The sequence below is a fragment of the Bufo gargarizans genome, chromosome 5, assembly GCF_014858855.1.
Source record: "Bufo gargarizans isolate SCDJY-AF-19 chromosome 5, ASM1485885v1, whole genome shotgun sequence".
NCBI classification, from domain to species: Eukaryota; Metazoa; Chordata; class Amphibia; order Anura; family Bufonidae; genus Bufo; species Bufo gargarizans.
The window spans coordinates 84120868-84139399 of record NC_058084.1 but is presented as its reverse complement, the minus strand read 5'-3'; positions in this window follow the sequence as shown (position 1 = coordinate 84139399).

Below are 18532 nucleotides of genomic sequence, written 5' to 3'. Positions count from 1 at the left end.
TAGCAGCTCCTGCTAGGAAAATTCCCAGATAGACTGTGTGTGAGGCTGACTGTGATTGGTGAAAACTCTTGCTGTGTGAGAAGCTGGCTATAATTGGTCTAGACTTCTGCCCAGCAACAACAGATTAACACTATGCTTTCTGTTGTTTCTGCTGTGTCATTGAACTTACCTTACACTATAAATGAATCTTAAAGACATATTATCTTTTTCTGCTTCTGTTAACACAAAATATAACAGTTATATGACATCCAAAACATGATGTCACAGTAAATAACTCTGCTTTTGTCTTTAACACATAAACATAGGAACTGTATTAAAGCTATTGGCAGGTCTAGCTGTATACACACATGAGCTATACTAGCACAGTACCTAGGGTAGTTCTTAGCTGGCCAGCTACACTCCCACCAAAATTACCTATAATTTTATGTTCTAAGTGATAGCGCTTGAACATGAATTTGAGACATTTTCCATTAAGTTCTCAACTTCCAAGAGTCTTTTATCATTCTCAAAATAGAGCAACTATCTTCTGTATAGGACATTCCAACTTGAGTGGAGTAGTGAGACGTTTTCCTTTTTTGTCACGTTTTGAGTCTCCTATTTGTAACAACACTCTTCTTACTAGTTTGTCTTCATCCTTTTGAACTTCGGCCAATTTCTATTGACTTCTAGGTAAATCTTCTTCTTTCACTAACACTATGTCACCAACTTGGACATTTCTTCTGGGTGTTTGCCATTTACTTCTTAGCATATGAATGGCTAAGTACTCTTTCCTCCATCTATTCCAAAACTGTTCTGGTAGATATTGAACTCATCGCCATCTCCTTTAAGCATATGAATCCTCTTTGGTGAACTTGCCAGGCGATGAATGGATGTAATCCGACTTAAGGTGAAGTAGATGGTTGGGAGTTAAAGGGCCTAAACTTGTTGGATCGTTGATGTTATCAACTGTAAGTAGAAAGCTGTTAACAATAGACATTACTTCATAGAATAGGGTCCTAAGTGAAGCATCATCTATTCTTCCGGCGTTCTTTTTCAACACTGAACTTAACACATTTCTCACAGTTCTGATTTGCCTTTCCCAAACTCCTCCTGTATGGCTTGCATGTGGAGCATTCATATGAAAATCACACTGTTCCTCTAACAAATACTTAGTTACTTTTTCTTTATCGATCTCTTTTAGAGCTTTCTTCAATTCATTCTTTGCATTGACAAAATTAGATCCTTGGTCAGATCTAAGCTCTCTGACAGTACCTCTAATGGCTATGAAACATCTCAAGGCGTTGATGAATGCGTAGGTTGACATATCCTCTAACATTTCCTGGTGAATTGCTCTGGAGCTTAGACATGTAAATATTAGTCCATATCTCTTGTACTCCTTGCGGTTCTGTTTGATGATGAATGGGCCAAAACAATCCATTCCGCTATAAAGAAATGGTGGTGATGGGTTTACACGATCTGCTGGTAAATCTGCCATTCTTTGTTCTTCTGTAGGTCTACGTGCCTTTCGGCAGACTACACATTTACTTAAAAATACTTCGGTATAACTTTGCTTCATTTCACTATCCAGTAACCACCTTCTCTTAAACAGCTTTGGGTAAAGCTTCTTCCTTGATGCAAGGATATGTTGTGGTAGTGATCAATAATCAATCTTGTGAAGGTAGAGTTTTTGGGTAAAATTGCTGGATGCTTCACTCTGCTAGGTATTGATGCATTTTCCAGTCTACCACCCACCTTCAGTACACCATCCTGCAGAACAAGATAAAGCTCGTACAATGGGTGGTTGTTTGGAAGCCTTTTAGGTTCTTGACTAAGTCTCTTCAACTCTTCACTGTAGAATCTCTGTTGAATGACTGTTTCTTCAACTTTCATTCTTCTGCCAGTTCAACAGCGTCTGCCAGTTCAAGTCTTGAGATTGTCTGAATACTGGTAGGTGCAACTCTGGCCTTTCCCATTACCAGGGCACAGTTTATCTTTTCTTCTCCTATTACTCTGATGTAGGAGCACTGACCATAACCATAACTACTGGCATCTGAAAAGTGATGAAGTTCTTTTTTCTTGTACTTTCCCAAATCATGAGGTACAAAACATCTGGGTATCCAAACTTCTCTCAAGTTTTGCAAGTCTCATCCAACTCTCCCACTTTGGCCTAAAATTTTCAGGTATGGGCTCATCCCATTCCAACTTCTGTCTGCATAATTCTTGCAGTATTTATTTTGCTCTGAAGATTACTGGGGCCGAGAATCCCAATGGATCAAATATAGAAGCCACTGTGGAAAGAATGATTCGTCTAGTTGCAACTTTCTCTTCAATAGATACTTCAAAGAAGAACGTGTCGTTCTCTACATTCTATTCCAATCCAAGTACGTTCTGAACTGGAAGATGATCATAATTGAGATCTACATTCTTCATTGTTGCTGCACGTTCAAAGTCACTGATTCTAGTACCTCTCTGTAGTTTGGAGATGAATTTGTGAAGGCGCAGGTTTCCTTTTGCGCATAACTCTTAGCTTTCTTTCACTAGTTTGATTGCAGATTCTGTGGACTCTAGACTTATGAGACCATCATCTACATAAAAGTTTTTCTTCAGAAAATTTGCTGCTGATGGGCAATCCTTTTCATTTTGATTAGCCAAGTACTTCATACCATAATTGGCACAACCCGGAGACGATGCTGCTCCAAACAAGTGTACTTTCATTTTGTATTCTGCTGGCTCTGTATCTGTATCTCCATCCTCCCACCATAGAAACCTCAGGAAGTCTATCTTCATTCTTCACATGAAACTGGTGGAACATCTTTTCAACGTCACACATGACCGCTACGGAATACTTTCTAAATCTACAGAGTACTCCAGGCAGAGTCTTTGTAAGATCTGGTCCTTTTAGTAGATGATCATTCAATGCAACACCATTGTACTTTGCTGAGCAATCAAATACTACTCTAATCCTATCTGGTTTCTTTGAGTGGTAAACACCTTGATGTGGGATGTACTACACTTCTTCTTTAGGTTGGTTATTAACTTTCTCTGCATGTCCTTCTTCGAGGATGCCTTCCATGAATTTCAAATAATCCTGCTTGAATTTGGGATCTTTTTCTTCAAACATTTCAATCTTGCTAGGGCAAGATTTCTGTTATTTGGCAGACAAGGTCGTTCTCTGAAAGGTAAGGGCATTTCAAGATGACCTTGTTGATTTTGCTATATACTTTCTTCTAGAGTGTGTACAGACTTTATGTCTTTTTGGGATACACTTTTTTCTGCTTAATGATCATTTCAAAACTTGCCTTCCACTCTATGAACTTCACTACGTCTCCTGAAAATACAGTGGGTTCCGGAACGGGAAGTCTAGCTAGGACTGTTCTCTGTGGTCTTGCTGGGACAATGGTTGTAACATTCTCCTGAGCATTGCCGTGGCATCTAGGAATAGAATCAACCGGTTCTATTTTCTCACTTACTTCTGAATTAGATGAGTCTTTTTTTCTTTTTTCCCGGCAGAGATAGAGGTTAAATTCACACACCTCTTTCCTAACACTGGACTAGGCCTCTCTTTGTTTTTCTGAGCAGGGATGGAAGGATAATAACTTATTTCTTCACTAAGTGCTGGAGATTTCCTTTCATTCTCTTGAGTGTACGGAGGAAAATAGTACAGATTTGAACCTATGACTACTCTGACTCATATCCTCCTCGTGGCTTCTATGATCTAAAATTCTTTCTGCCTTTCCAGACTTTTCATCTGTTGGCGCTGTGCTTCCATTTCAGCTTCCATTTAAAGGCGCTGTGCCTACATTTCAGATTCCATCTGATGGCGTTGTGCATCAATTTGATAGCGTTGTGCATCCTTTTAAGCTATCAGTTTGCACTGCGCCTCAATAGCAGCTTCCATCTCAATTTCTGCTCTCTTGACAGCAAGTTGTTCAGCTAATTCCTTTCTTTTGGCTGAAGTATTTGAGGACTCTGATATATGGGTGGCACTTCAGCTAGCGAAGGAAATCACACTTGAGATTGTGGTTCCCCCTAAGGACCTAGCATAGTCTCTCATAAAAAGCTCATTCATTCTACTTCTTGCTTTAACTTCATCATAGTATTCTGCAGATGATAGTTCTCTCATGAGAATCTTTAGTGACCGCAGTGCAAGTGTCCATGTTCCTTACAATATCCTGGGAAGGTTTTGTAAATGACAGCAGGTTTACATATGCTGCCATAAGCTCTGATTCAGATTCTTCTACCCTCTCTACCATATCACTCAAGGTTTCTTTTTATACTTTCTTGCTTTAGCTTTCTACGAATGTCTTTAATGTATGATTTCCACCTATCATACATCCGGGCAAACTTTTTCTCCTTTATTGCCGCTTCTTGCTCCAAATTTTCTAGCATGTTTGAGGTCGGTTTTCTGGCACATGATGAACGTCTTAAATCATCTGTTTGGGCTATATTTGTTTGAGGCAAGACTAATGCTACGTCAGACTCTTCTACCTCAGACAGATTCCCTTGCTCTTAAACTTCTACTCTATCTTTGCATTGCAGTGGCATGGTAATACTAGGTTCAGACATTTTACTTTCAATGCTATCACAATAAATACAAATAATAAGATGCCTTTTACTTTAAATGCAATATTGACAAATGCAGAAATAAATGACTGTCACTTTAAATACAACAGCGATAAATGCAGGCAATAAATGACTTTCACTTTAAATGCTTTAGAGACTGTGTACTACAAACTGTGCTTTGCTTTTATTTAAAGTCTCTTATTTCTGAACACAAAAAATGTCTCTTTATGCCAAAGCCTATATGCAATGGTAAGTAATAAAGGAAAGCTCTGACCTTATTCTGGAGATACTGCGATCCGAAGGTTGCTGGAACAAATGTCTGTCTTAAAGGAGACTTGACTTTTCTTGATGTGATGCGATTCTCTGTGCTGAGTTGCGATGCTCTGTGCAGACTTGCAATTTGCTGGCTTGGATACGCTGCTGCAGGCTTTGGGCCTAGTGGCAGGAAACTAGCTGGCTGCAGTACGTGGTCTCTAAGTGGATAGCGGTGCAGGCACTCTAGCTCTGGACTTTGGCTTCCCACCATGCATCTCTTCTCTCTCTAGGGATCGCAGGTGGGTTGGTACTTTTTCTCTGACTATTTTGCCTTTACCGTTCTGCCACTTTAAGAGTCGCCTGAAGTTTGACTAATGCACACGTTCTATTGCCATTATGGTAGCTTTGCTGAGGTGTCTTTGCTTGCTCACTCAGGGAACATTTGCTGCACAGCGGTATATGCTCGCGCTCCGCTGCTCTTATGCGCTCTTTACTGTCCAAGTTGAGGAGCGCTATTGCTTCGCCCTCAGAGGGCTATAGTTCCACTATGGCAGGCGCAGCACTATGAAGTGCCTTTATGCGCTGTGGCATTAGAAGAATTTTGATATCTCTGACTTTTAGTCTAACCAGACTGCCTATTACTCTGTAATTACTCTAGCACCTTTATATGGAAACAGTAGGTTTAACTCCTTAAGGACACAGCCTTATTTCAGGGAGAAGGCCATTTTTTGCAAATCTGACCAGTGTCACTTTAAGTGGTGATAACTTTAAAACGCTTTGACTTATCCAGGCCATTCTGAGATAGTTTTTTCATCACATGTTGTACTTCATAACACTGGTAAAATGGAGTCAAAAAAATTAATTTTTATTTATAACAAAAATACCAAATTTAGCAAACATTTGTAAAAAATTGCAAATTTCCAAGTTTCAATTTCTCTACTTCTAGAATACATAGTAATACCTCCAAAAATAGTTATTACTTTACATTCCCCATATGTCAATTTTTTGGGGATGTTACAAGGCTTAGAAGTTTAGAAGCAAATCTTGAAACTTTTCATAAATTTTCAAAAACCCAATTTTTATGGACCAGTTCAGGTCTGAAGTCACTTTGCAAGGTTTGCATAATAAAAACCATCCAAAAATGACCCCATTCTAGAAACTACACACCTCAAAGTATTCAAAACTGATTGTACAAACTTTGTTAACCCTTTAGGTGTTCCACAAGAATTAATGGAAAATAGAGATATAATTTCAAAATTTCACTTTTTTGGCAGATTTTCCATTTTTTATCATTTATTTTCAGTTACAAAGCAAGGGTTAACAGCCAAACCAAACTCAATATTAATGGCCCTGATTCTGTAGTTTACAGAAACACCTCATATGTGGTCGTAAACTACTGTACGGGCACACGGCAGGGCGCAGAAGGAAAGAAATGCCATACAGTTTTTGGAAGGCAGATTTTGCTGGACTGGTTTTTTGGACACCATGTCCCATTTGAAGACCCCCTGATGCAACCCTAGAGTAGAAACTCCATAAAAGTGACCCCATCTAAGAAACTACACCCCTCAAGGTTAAAACTGATTTTACAAACATCGTTAACCCTTTAGATGTTCCACAAGAATTAATGGAAAATAGAGATACAATTTCAGAATTTCACTTTTTTGGCAGATTTTCCGTTTTAATATTTTTTTTACTTTTACAAAGCAAGGGTTAACAGCCAAACAAAACAATCTTTATGGCCCTGATTCTGTAGTTTACAGAAACACCCCATATGTGGTCGTAAACTGCTGTACGGGCACACAGAAGGGCGCAGAAGGAAAGGAATGCCATACGGTTTTTGGAAGGCAGATTTTGCTGGACTGTTTTTTTTTTACACCATGTCCCATTTGAAGCCCCCCTGATGCAGCCCTAGAGTAGAAACTCCAAAACAGTGACCCCATTTTAGAAACTACGGGATAGGGTGGAAGTTTTTTGGTACTAGTTTAGGGTACATATGATTTTTGGTTGCTCTATATTACACTTTTTGTGAGGCAAGATAACAAGAAATAGCTGTTTTGGCACCGTTTTAATTTTTTGTTATTTACAACATTCATCTGACAGGTTAGATCATGTGGTATTTTTCTAGACCAGGTTGTCACGGACGCGGCGATACCTAATATGTATACTTTGGTTTTATTTATGTAAGTTTTACACAATGATTTCATTTTTGAAGCAAAAAAAAAACATGTTTTCGTGTTTCCATAGTCTGAGAGCCATAATTTTTTCAGTTTTTGGGCGATTACCTTGGGTAGGGTAGGATTTTTGCGGGATGAGATGACTGTTTTATTGGCACTATTTTGGGGTGCGTGTGACTTTTTGATCGCTTGCTATAACACTTTTTGTGATGTAAGGTGACAAAAATTGTTTATTTAGCACAGTTTTTATTTTAATTTTTTTACGGTGTTCATCTGAGGGGTTAGGTCATGTGATATTTTTTATAGAGCCGGTCGATAAGGGCGGCGAATTACTGGGCTGTGCATTTTCTCTAGTCTCAGGAAACTTCTAGCGGCTTGAAAAATGTCGTAAAAGTGAGCCATGCCTGTATTGCCACAATACTTTGCAGATTTTTGCAATTAAGAAAATTAATGGCGGTCATGAATTCTAGAATTTGCTAATTTATCACAAATATTAGGCAAAACAATTCTCGAAATTTTGCGAAAACGAATATTGCCCGTGCTGCTCATCACTGATGATCACGGCATCTAAACAGTGAAAAAGTGGAAAGCACTTGCTTCCAGGTTAATACCAGTATCCCTGTGTGGCAAATGGGGATGTCGGCAATACGCTCTAACAGGCTGGGTCTCTCTGAAGAAACCTAGCATATTAGAGCTGTAATTCTTATGTTGGCCAGCAGGTGGCAGGCCAACATAAGATATAAGCAATTTACATATAACTATGCTGCTATATGCAGTATGGTTTTATTGAATTAGAAACATATTAGTGAATATAGTTGCCTCCTAGACTGGCTAAAAAATAAAAAATAAATTTAAAAAATAAAATATAAAAATTGAAATTTCCTTAGAATTAAAAATTAAATACATAAATAATAAAAAATAAACATTTTGGGCATTACCGCGTATGAAAACACCTGTACTATAAAAATATATTTTTCCAATATGGTGAATGGTGTAATGGAAAAAAGTCAAAATGGCCGATTCGTAATTTTTTCTTCTCTTACCAAAAAATGTATTCAAAGTGATAAAAAAAGTCACACACTCTAACTGTAAAAGTCATGAGGGTCAGACTATAGTGATGTCAAAAATATTTATTTATTTTTACAGTATTTAGACATATACAACCTATACATATGTGGTATTGTTGTAATCATACTGACCCAGAGAATGAAGGGCACAGGTCAGTTTTGCCTCAAAAGACACGCCGTAGGGACAAAACCCTTTAGAACGGTGGAGGAATTGCTTTTTTTTTTTCCAGTTCTACCCCATTTGGATTTTGTTCCCGCTTCCCACTACATTGTATGCCATATTAAATGGTGGCATTAGAAAGTTCAACTTGACCCGCATAAAAAAAGCCCATATATGGATATGTAAATGGGGGCGGGGGGGGGGGGGGGGGGGAAAATAAGGCTTCAGAAAGACAGGGAAAAAAAATGAAAATGCAAAAACAAAAAAAAAAACTAAAAAAAACTCTGGTATCCAAAGGGTTTATAGTTAAATCAAGTCCGGGAGTTATTGCTGCCAGAGAACTTTGGCGGTAATACTATTATGAAATGCTCATTTGTACTTATTGTACCAGAATTCTATGCATTTCAAACCTTGATACAGTAAATGGCAATCAGTCTTTATTGCCACCAGTCTAGATTGCCACTAGACCATTACCAGTGACCACGGAGAAAAGGCACATATAAATAATGTACCAGATAATTTACCTTAAACTTCCTTGAATCTTATTTATTTATATTACTATCTATTATATGCATGTCCTACTAAGATATAGCCGGGCACATTAAGCAATTGGAGGCTTCCTATCATCCACTACATCCTCGATTTACTTGTTGGAACCACACCGACATATTGGTATAAACTTGCGGAGCAGAAAAGAGGACACTGCTTTGTTTTTAGGGTCAGTTCAATTTTCAAGTGCAAATAAAGCAACTGCATTTTTAGAACAAATTGGTATTAGATTAAATGTAGCAGAAGCTTGTTCAGACACAACCCAAACGGGAACAATGCACAGAAGTCAGGTATCTGGCAAAGAAACAAGGATACATTACCTTCCCTTTAATCAGGATTTAAATATTGCAATCTGGAATCAGAAGCTGTACAGACGTCAGCAGAATATATGAATACATTGGTCCATGTTTACTAAGCAGGCAAGTATTCAAGGAGTTATTTTTCCACTGCCACTTCTCTGCCCAAGCCTCCAGTCTATCCAGATCCCTCTGTAGCAGTATACTGTCCTCATCAGTGTTAATTACTTTACACAGTTTAGTGTCATCTGCGAAAAGTTATATTTTACTGTGCAAGCCTTCTACAAGATCATTAATACATATATTGAAGAGAATAGGGCCCAATACTGACCCCTGAGGTACCCCACTAGTGACAGTGACCCCCTCAATACTGACCCCTGAGGTACCCCACTAGTGAGTGACCCAATCTGAGTGTGTACCGTTAATAACCACCCTCTGTTTTCTATCACTCAGCCAGTTACTTACCCACATACAGACGTTTTCTCCCAGTCCGAGCATTCTCATTTTATATACTAACCTTTTATGTGGTACAGTGTCAAATGCTTTGGAGAAGTCCAGATATACGACATCCATTGATTCGCCGCTGTCAAGTCTAGAACTTACCTCCTCAGAGAAACTGATTAAATTAGTTTGACATGACCGATCCCTCACGAAGCCATGCTGATATGGCGTTATTTGCTTATTTTCATTGAGGTGCTCCAGGATTTCGTAGAAAACCTTCAAACAGTTTACCCACAACAGATGTTAAACTTACCGGCCTATAGTTTCCAGGCTCTGTTTTTGGTCAAAAATCTTGAGGCACCGAGGTTTCAGTTTGCCGAAACGCCGAAGTTTTCTTTGCCCAAACTCCAAGACGTGCGCCTCTATTGACCCAAAGGCTCAAAAAAAATTGTCTCCAAGATGCTCAAAACCATTTAAATAAGCCACAGAAGTTTTAGGACTGTGGAGCGATGAAACAAAATGGGAATACAGATGAAAGAATTTCTTGAAATTCTTTTAGGTCTGATTCGAAGAATTGGTAGCAGATTTGATTCAGGTATGACTATATTCGTACCTAGCCTGAAGGGAACATAAAAAAACAAAAAATAAAGACTTTTGTTAATTAATAGTGTTGGGCGCGAATATTAGAAATCGCGAATTTTAATCACGAATTTCGCCACTTTGAGAATTCGCGAAGATTTAGAATATAGTGCTATATATTCTTATTCTCGAATATTCTAGATTTTTTTTTTTCCATCAGTAACCTCCCTTCCTGCTTGTTGGCCAATGAGAAGGCTGCAATGTCTTTGTCATAGCTTAGCAACATCCCTAGCAACCAATAGGAAAGTTGCCTACCCCTTACTATATAAGAACCTCCCCAGCAGCCATTTTCTGTAGTTTTATGGAGTTCTGAGAGAGACCGCAGTGTCATTGCTGTGCTTTACCATTCGTTACGTTAGTTAGTTAATATATAATACAGATAGTTAGTGGGAGATAGTCATTGTAGGTTAGATAGTGATATAGTGTAGCTGATCCATACATACATGCTACAGACATAGCGCTGTGATGTCACAACAATACTTAATGCACCAATCAGTAATATGTAGTCAGACCTGCTAAAATGTGAAGTCGCACGTATTGCGCAAAAATATGCGCATCATTAATTGCCGATTTGCGCAATCGCGAATATATTGGAGCACTCTATCTGCATTTGTAATGTTGTAATGTTCTGCCGATTTTCTCCCGTCTCAGGAAACTTCTAGCAGCTGTATGTGACAGTGACATATGGCTATGTGTTTTTTGGGGGGGCAGATGTCTGCCAGTGTTTATACACACGTTGGTATCAGAAGAAGCAATAGCTTTTTTTGAACATGCGGTTCATCCACCGCCACAAATACATCTACTGGCAACAGTATATGCTTGAGTTCTAGGAAAGTAAAGAAGCAATAACTGTTTTGTTGTTGTTGCAAATAACGTTAAAAAAACCTCCTTTTTGTTGGAATAAACGGTTCAGCATGGAACCAGCCAGATAAGGCAGGAGATGTGCAGCTGTGTCAGGATAGTAGTAGTGGCAACAGTAGTAGCTGCAGTGGCCGCAGTACAGTATAGAACCTGACAAACAAGTCAGGAGATGTGTGGCTGTGTAGGGGCAGCAGTACACTATGGAATCTAATGGAAAAGTCAGGAGATGTATAGCTGTGCAGGGGTAGCAGTAGTGGCATTACTAGCTGCAGTAGCATTACAGTATGGGAAATGATTGACAGGCAGACACCAGCAGTGGCATCATTGGAACGGTGATAGCTACTGTCCGCAACGGCAGATTCATTGACATCAGCTCAGAAATCCTCATTTTCAGAATTGTAATTTTTTTCCACACTTTTAGAGGACAATTTTGTCCACTTCGATGTGGTGATGTCACCTGCCGTGCTGCATATCCTCTCTAACAGTACACTGGAGGCTGGACTAGATTGTACACAGAAGGCAAAAAGTGTTGAGCGAATTAAAGTATCCGAAGTGGACTTTTTCAGGGGAAAAAATCTATTCGTAACAAAGCCAAATTTCCTAGAATCCATTTTTCCTAAAATGGTGGCTGAAAAATAAATGATACTGACCTCATCCACCCGTTCCCGGAGAGGCCGTCTACTCACGTCTTGATTGATTGAAAAAAACAAAAACAGCCATGTCATCAGGTTCGCCACAGACCCTTTGGCAGGTTTTCTTCAATAAAGACAGGAGTGGAGGGCCTCTCTGTGAGCAGGTGGATGAGATGAGGGGAGGTGAGTATCATTTTTTTTTTTAACCTGATTAACCCCTGAAAGGCTGAATGTGAGTCACAGATGCTGCAATCAATGTTGAACGTGGCATCTTAGGGGTTAATTGACGGGGGCAGCGCGATCACCGTTCCCCATCATTGCGCCCTGTCCATACAATGGAAAGAGATTCGTAACTAAGTAATTTGCAGCAAATCCAATTTCTTGGCCAAGTTTGGTGAAGCAGCCAAATCAATTTTTTTTTAAACTTCTCTCGTCTCGAATGCCAAACTTTGCCAGGTCCTCTCACTGGTCCAATCAGTTAGCCATTTTCTTCCCTTAAACTGCCAACGTCTGACCCTAAACTAGTTGTGTCGGATGTCTAAAGATAAGCTTTCTTTGCTCTCTCTCTGTCAGACAGATTGTGGCATCAAGGGGCAAGTTCAGAATACATATGGCTTTTCTTTTTAGGATCTTATATAGTGGCTATGACACATCAATATTATCAATCCCTGCCAGGGGTCATGTGATCCTCTGTCTTCATCTTCCCTGCCCTGCTGTGCGATCTTCTGATCTGTAAAATAACAGGTGCCATTTTGAGTGGTTTGCCTAAATCTCTAAAATTTCAAATTAACAGTAATCCCAAAGTTTTTGGAAATTTTCTCATCTCTAATCAACAACTTTGAAGGTCTATGGATCAGCAGTATGTCTGGAGGAAGTAGAATGAAGCATATGCTGAAAATAACACCCTACTTACAGTAAAGCCTGCAGTGATGCACTGGGGCTGCTATGCTTTCTCTGGCACTGAAAATATGCAGTGTATGGAGGGCAAGATGGATTAAATCAAGTATCAGGAAATCCTAAGAGAAAACATCTTGTCTTATCATTATACCTCCCAACAGGACAATGATCCCACGCATACCTTAAAGTCCACCAAGGTGAGGTTTCAGAGACGTCCTGGAAGATTCTGGAGTGCCTATCACAGTTGCTTGACTTGAACCCCATAGAAAGTCTTTGGTGGAATTTGAAGAAGGTGGTTGTAGCAGATTTAAGGTACTGCAAAGGGTTAAAAATGTGCTTTAATTTATGATATGTGCATTTTCTGTATGTTTGATGTCTAAGGAGTGAATAGGCCTCAAATACTCTTGCTAGGGGGGGGTATTTTTCCACCCTCCCCATATGGAGTGGTTAGAGCTCAGTGTAGAGGTGTTAGTGTCCAGACATCGATGAGGAGAGAGGCAAATGAGAACAGCCCTAGATTATAGAACCACGCAGAGAGAAATGCTTAAAAAAGGCTTCTGAGAGAGGAAGAGAGAAAAAAAGACATTTGATGAGTATACCAGTGTCAAGAGGAGGTGTATGCAGAAGCTCTGTGGAGATAACTTGTCTAAAAAGAGGCTTAGAGGCTCCACAGTGAACATGTTCAGGAGATTTATAGTAACTGGACCTACTTTACAAGCACACTGGCACAAGCTAAGTACATTTTGGAACCATTTACTTTGCCTACCGCAACCTGCAATAAGGAGCAGAACTGTCATAGGGGAGGGGCTGTCCTATGGGAGAGAGAGAGATTGCACCCCTATTTCTGGATGCTTAAGAGTGGAGAAAAAAGTGCAGTCTGAGGAAAATTGCTTCAGAGAAAGAACCAGGCCTTTTAAATACCTTTGCAACCTTGAAACCTGTAATATCTGTGCCATTGAAAAATAGTGGAAGATCTGCCTGTCTGTGCAACATCTTAGAACTGAACTGCTGTATCTAAACTTTATTCATCAGTAAAGGACTGTTCAACTGTTAACCTGGTGTCATATTTGCCTGCGCTGACAGTAGCCTTGCGCCTCACTACTCGTTACCATCAAGGACGCCCTGAACATCACCAGGCAGGAGAAGCCTCTGGGTATCCCCCGAAAGGAAGATAGAAATCACCACTCTTGCTTCTATCGCTCCTCTCCTTTCCACTTCTCCTCTGCTGGGCTCACCACACACACTAACCCAAGAATATTAGTGAACTGGAGGCCATTGCCCATGAGAAATGGTGCCAGACGCTGGTGTTTGACTATGTAGCCATGTTTGTAGCTGGTCATAGAAGCAAAAGTATATTCTGCTAAGTTTTAAAGATGCTTATCATGAAGGTAATTCTGAGACTGCAGTGATCATTAAAATTGTATAGAATTTGAAGAAACCACTTATGTTATAAAAAATCTAAAACAGTCCAGCTCACCTTCTAGAATGCATGTAAACATGAGAACAACAAAGGAAAAAGGAGCTCAAAATGCCAAAAAATAAATATTGTAAAAGTTTTATTATAACAAATCAAGACATAGAAATTACATAAAAAATGCAGTAGAGCAGGGAACAAAAGGAGCAGGGAGAGGAAAGAACGGCGCCACCCTGGGAGGGACACTCCGGTCAAAAATATAATGATATATTGAATCAGCGGAATAAATATATTGTGAATACAAGATGTACATAACCCGCAGATAAATGGTATATATAAATTGAAAAAGGTGAGTCAAAGAGTAACTGCAAAGTCCACAAGAACACGGACATACACTCCGCCGGCAGGGGAAAAAACCCTAACAATGAAATAGAAATCCAAATGGGGAGATGCCGGGGAGTGAAATAGCAGATGAGACTCACCAGAAGTCAGACCAGGAGCGGACCAACCAGGATGGCGCTACCCCAACGCGCGTTTCGGCGTGCCTTCGTCAGGGGGTAACGCCATCACTGCAGATCGAACATGATAAAGTCTCTACAAGCCAATCAAGACGCCAGCACTAATTCGTCCCCAGGTGCGTATGTTTATCGGCGCACGATCATTCCGCAGCAGACACATCCGGACACCCCGCAGCCGGCGTCCGGTCAAGAACCACGCTCCCCCACGTGACGAAGCACATGATCGGGCGGGGATGACGTGTGGACGCACAGGTACGGGGCGCCGGAGGCGGCAACGGATGACGCGCGCACACATCGCGCCGGGGGAGGAGCAGCAAAACATCCGTCAGTCAAGAGCAGGACACCATAATAGTTTGAATGAAGAGGAGAAGAGAAAGAATGATTGTGCAAGAAAATATAATAAAAAATATATAAAATACATGTAGCCACAAATATTTATATGCACCAGAGTAAATCATCACATGTATCATATAGTATATATGGTCAGAGGAAAGAAAAAAGGATGAACAATATGTGGATTACACAAAAGAAATACAATGCGTACAATAAACATATCAATATCCGTATGTCCACTGATATGCACACATGTGCAACTGTGTAGAAGTCCAAAATGTATCTTAAATATACAAGTACATACATATATAGACAATGGTGCACAAAAATATATAACATAGCATGATTACTGAATCTCAGGTACATGATAATCATATAAATCAATAAACACATGATCAGAAAAACACACATCGAATAAAAACAGGAATAAATGAAACAAAATAAGAAAAAATGGGTTAAAATAAATAGTATAAGTGTGCCCATAAGTATAATAAATATGTGAAAGGTAAAAATGGCACAAACAATTACGATGGTGAAAAAATAAGAAAGAAAAGAAAGAAAGGGGAAGGAGAAGAGGGGAGGGAAGTAGAAGAAAGGAAAAAAGGGGACGGGGGAGGGGGAGGGGAAGGCCAAAGGGAAAAGGGGGGAAAGGGAAGGGACAGGAAAGGGGGAGAGGGGAAAATGACAAGGAGGGGAAAAAGCGGGGAAAGAAAAAGAGAAAGAAAAGAGGGAGAGAGAGAATGACAAAGAAACCGTGTGTTAAAACAACATAAAAATATATTAGCGTAAATGCAGATGTACAAGGTATAGATCCAGATATATTGCAGACATTCCAAAGCAGTTAGGTGGAGCCAGCATGAGAAAATCGAAGGATAGGTCAAGTAGAGAGTCAGTAGATGCGGTGTCCTGTAAAAAACTACTAAAGTGCTGGAGAGAAATAAAAAAGAGACAAGTCAGTAAATGATATATATAAATACATACAAGCTGTTAAAAGAAATGGTGGAATCCACAGTTGTGGACCCAGCGACTACAAGAAAGCGGAAAAACCCAAATTCTCATTCAGGCCCCTGGGACGTAACGTCCCCAAGGTCCAAATCCAGCGGCTCTCCCGTTGGGCGAGCCTCTTGGATGTGTTGCCAGCACGTAGATCTACTCGGATACAGTCAATTCTCCTCACTTTAAGAAGCCTCGGATTGCAAGAATGGAAAGCCTTAAAGTGTCTGGCAATGGGTTTGGTAGCCTCGACCTCCTCCAGTTCCTGCGCCTTCAGAATGAACCTAAGGTAATCAATCTATCTGGACATACCTTCTCTGACATAGATATTTCTCTGTTGGAGAAGGGTCTTTCGTATGCACCCAGTTGCAGGTTTGACCAGTTCACTGCCATCAAGGACCTGCACCTTTTTGGGCGGTCCTTGATGAAGAAGATATGGCATGCGAGGGCTGACTCCACTGGGGTTCTGGGCACTGAGGATGAGCAACAGGCTCTCTGCGTGCTAGAGGACCTATTGATGGAGCAAACGGGACCAGCTGCCAACGCCACTAGTGTAATTCCTTCTATGATTAGGAAGAAATCTGCAAAGTTCCCTCCCTTGTCACTCTGTCCGGCAATTGATATCTTTGTCAAGATGGTCAGTAAGGATTTTGAACAAATCCCGACGTCTATCCGACGTGACAATCTTGACAGAGACCAACGACTGAGCCTGGGTAAACTCAAGGGCATCAACGACGTGATCTTTAAACCGGCTGACAAGGGAGGGAACTTGGTGGTCTGGCCACGGAGCATGTATTTAACGGAGGTATATCGACAACTTAACAATTCCATTTGTTATAAAAAACTCACTTTTAATCCCTCTATTTCTTTTAGAGGTGAGCTAATGGAAATTTTGAATACCGGTTTGGAGAGGAACATCATCTCCAAACAAATGCATGAAGCCCTCATCATCCAGGAACCTTCAATCCCAACCCTGTACCTTTTACCGAAGGTCCACAAGAACGCGTCAGTACCCCTAGGTAGGCCCATCATATCTGGATGTAATAGTATGGTGGAAAACATTTGTAAACTGTTGGATTTCCACCTAAAGCCCATTGTGGAAACTCTGCCATCGTATGTCAGAGATACTTCAGATTTTTTACAGAGGATACAGGGGATTACTCTGGATGAGGATAATATCATGGTGACATGCGATGTAGAGTCCCTCTACACTAGTATCCAACATGTAGATGGTTTGCAAGCAGTGGAGTTTTTTCTCTCTGCCAGCAACCTACCGGGCGACTTTGCATTGTTTTTACTTAGACTACTCAGTTTTGTACTTACGAGGAATTTTTTCTCATTCTCATTCCTTTTTCCTACAGCTCCAGGGGACAGCTATGGGGGCGGCGTGTGCGCCGGCCTACGCCAACCTGTTTCTGGGGCTGTGGGAGAGGGACCTGTTCCTGTCAGACATGTCGTCATGGACCGCGCCATTTTATGGGCGCGGTAGATAGACGACGTCTTCTTGATCTGGCAGGGAACCGAGGGACAGCTCCATGATTTTTTAAAATTACTGAATACTAACTCCAGAAATATTAAGTTAACCTATACATACCATAAACAAAGGGTCGATTTTCTGGATGTATCTGTTCAGAGACACCGGCGGTCAACTCAGGACGGATGTCTTCCGTAAAGAGACGGCCGTCAATGCGTATTTACACGCAACGTCCTTACATCCCAAGAGTACCATCTCCGCAATTCCTGTGGGCCAATTCTTGCGCATCCGTCGGATATGTTCTGACGATGCGACATTTGAGAGACAGGCCAGGGATTTGAAGGACCGGTTCCTAAGGAGAGGATATAGCCACCGGTCCATTAAAAAAGCCTATTGGCGAGCCAAAAATCTGTGTCAGTCCCAACTGCTACTAGCTAAAAAGGAGCGAGTACCAGATGGTAAAGTAAGATTCATTAGCACCTATCACTCGTATTGGGATGAAATGAGAAACTGTCTGGCCACGCACTGGCCTATCTTACGTACGGATCCAATTCTGGAGAAATTATTGTCCACACGACCCCTTATTACGGCACACAGGGCTCCCACCCTGCGTGATAATCTGGTTAGAGGGTATCTACAACCAACTTCTCCCCAGATTTTTGCCGGACAGGGGGTCTCCAGGACTGGTTTCAGACCATGTGGTAAGTGCGCTGCATGTCCAAATATGGAACGCTCCTTTGAATTTGCAAATTCCTCTGGCACTAGGACTTTTAAAATCAATCAGTCCCTCACGTGCTCCAGCACCCAGGTGGTGTACTATGCCCAGTGCCCATGCCCCATGATTTATGTGGGGTTGACCATTCTGAAGGCGCAGGAACTGGAGGAGGTCGAGGCTACCAAACCCATTGCCAGACACTTTAAGGCTTTCCATTCTTGCAATCCGAGGCTTCTTAAAGTGAGGAGAATTGACTGTATCCGAGTAGATCTACGTGCTGGCAACACATCCAAGAGGCTCGCCCAACGGGAGAGCCGCTGGATTTGGACCTTGGGGACGTTACGTCCCAGGGGCCTGAATGAGAATTTGGGTTTTTCCTCTTTCTTGTAGTCGCTGGGTCCACAACTGTGGATTCCACCATTTCTTTTAACAGCTTGTATGTATTTATTATATATCATTTACCGACTTGTCTCTTTTTTATTTCTCTCCAGCACTATAGTAGTTTTTTACAGGACACCGCATCTACTGACTCTCTACTTGACCTATCCTTCGATTTTCTCATGCTGGCTCCA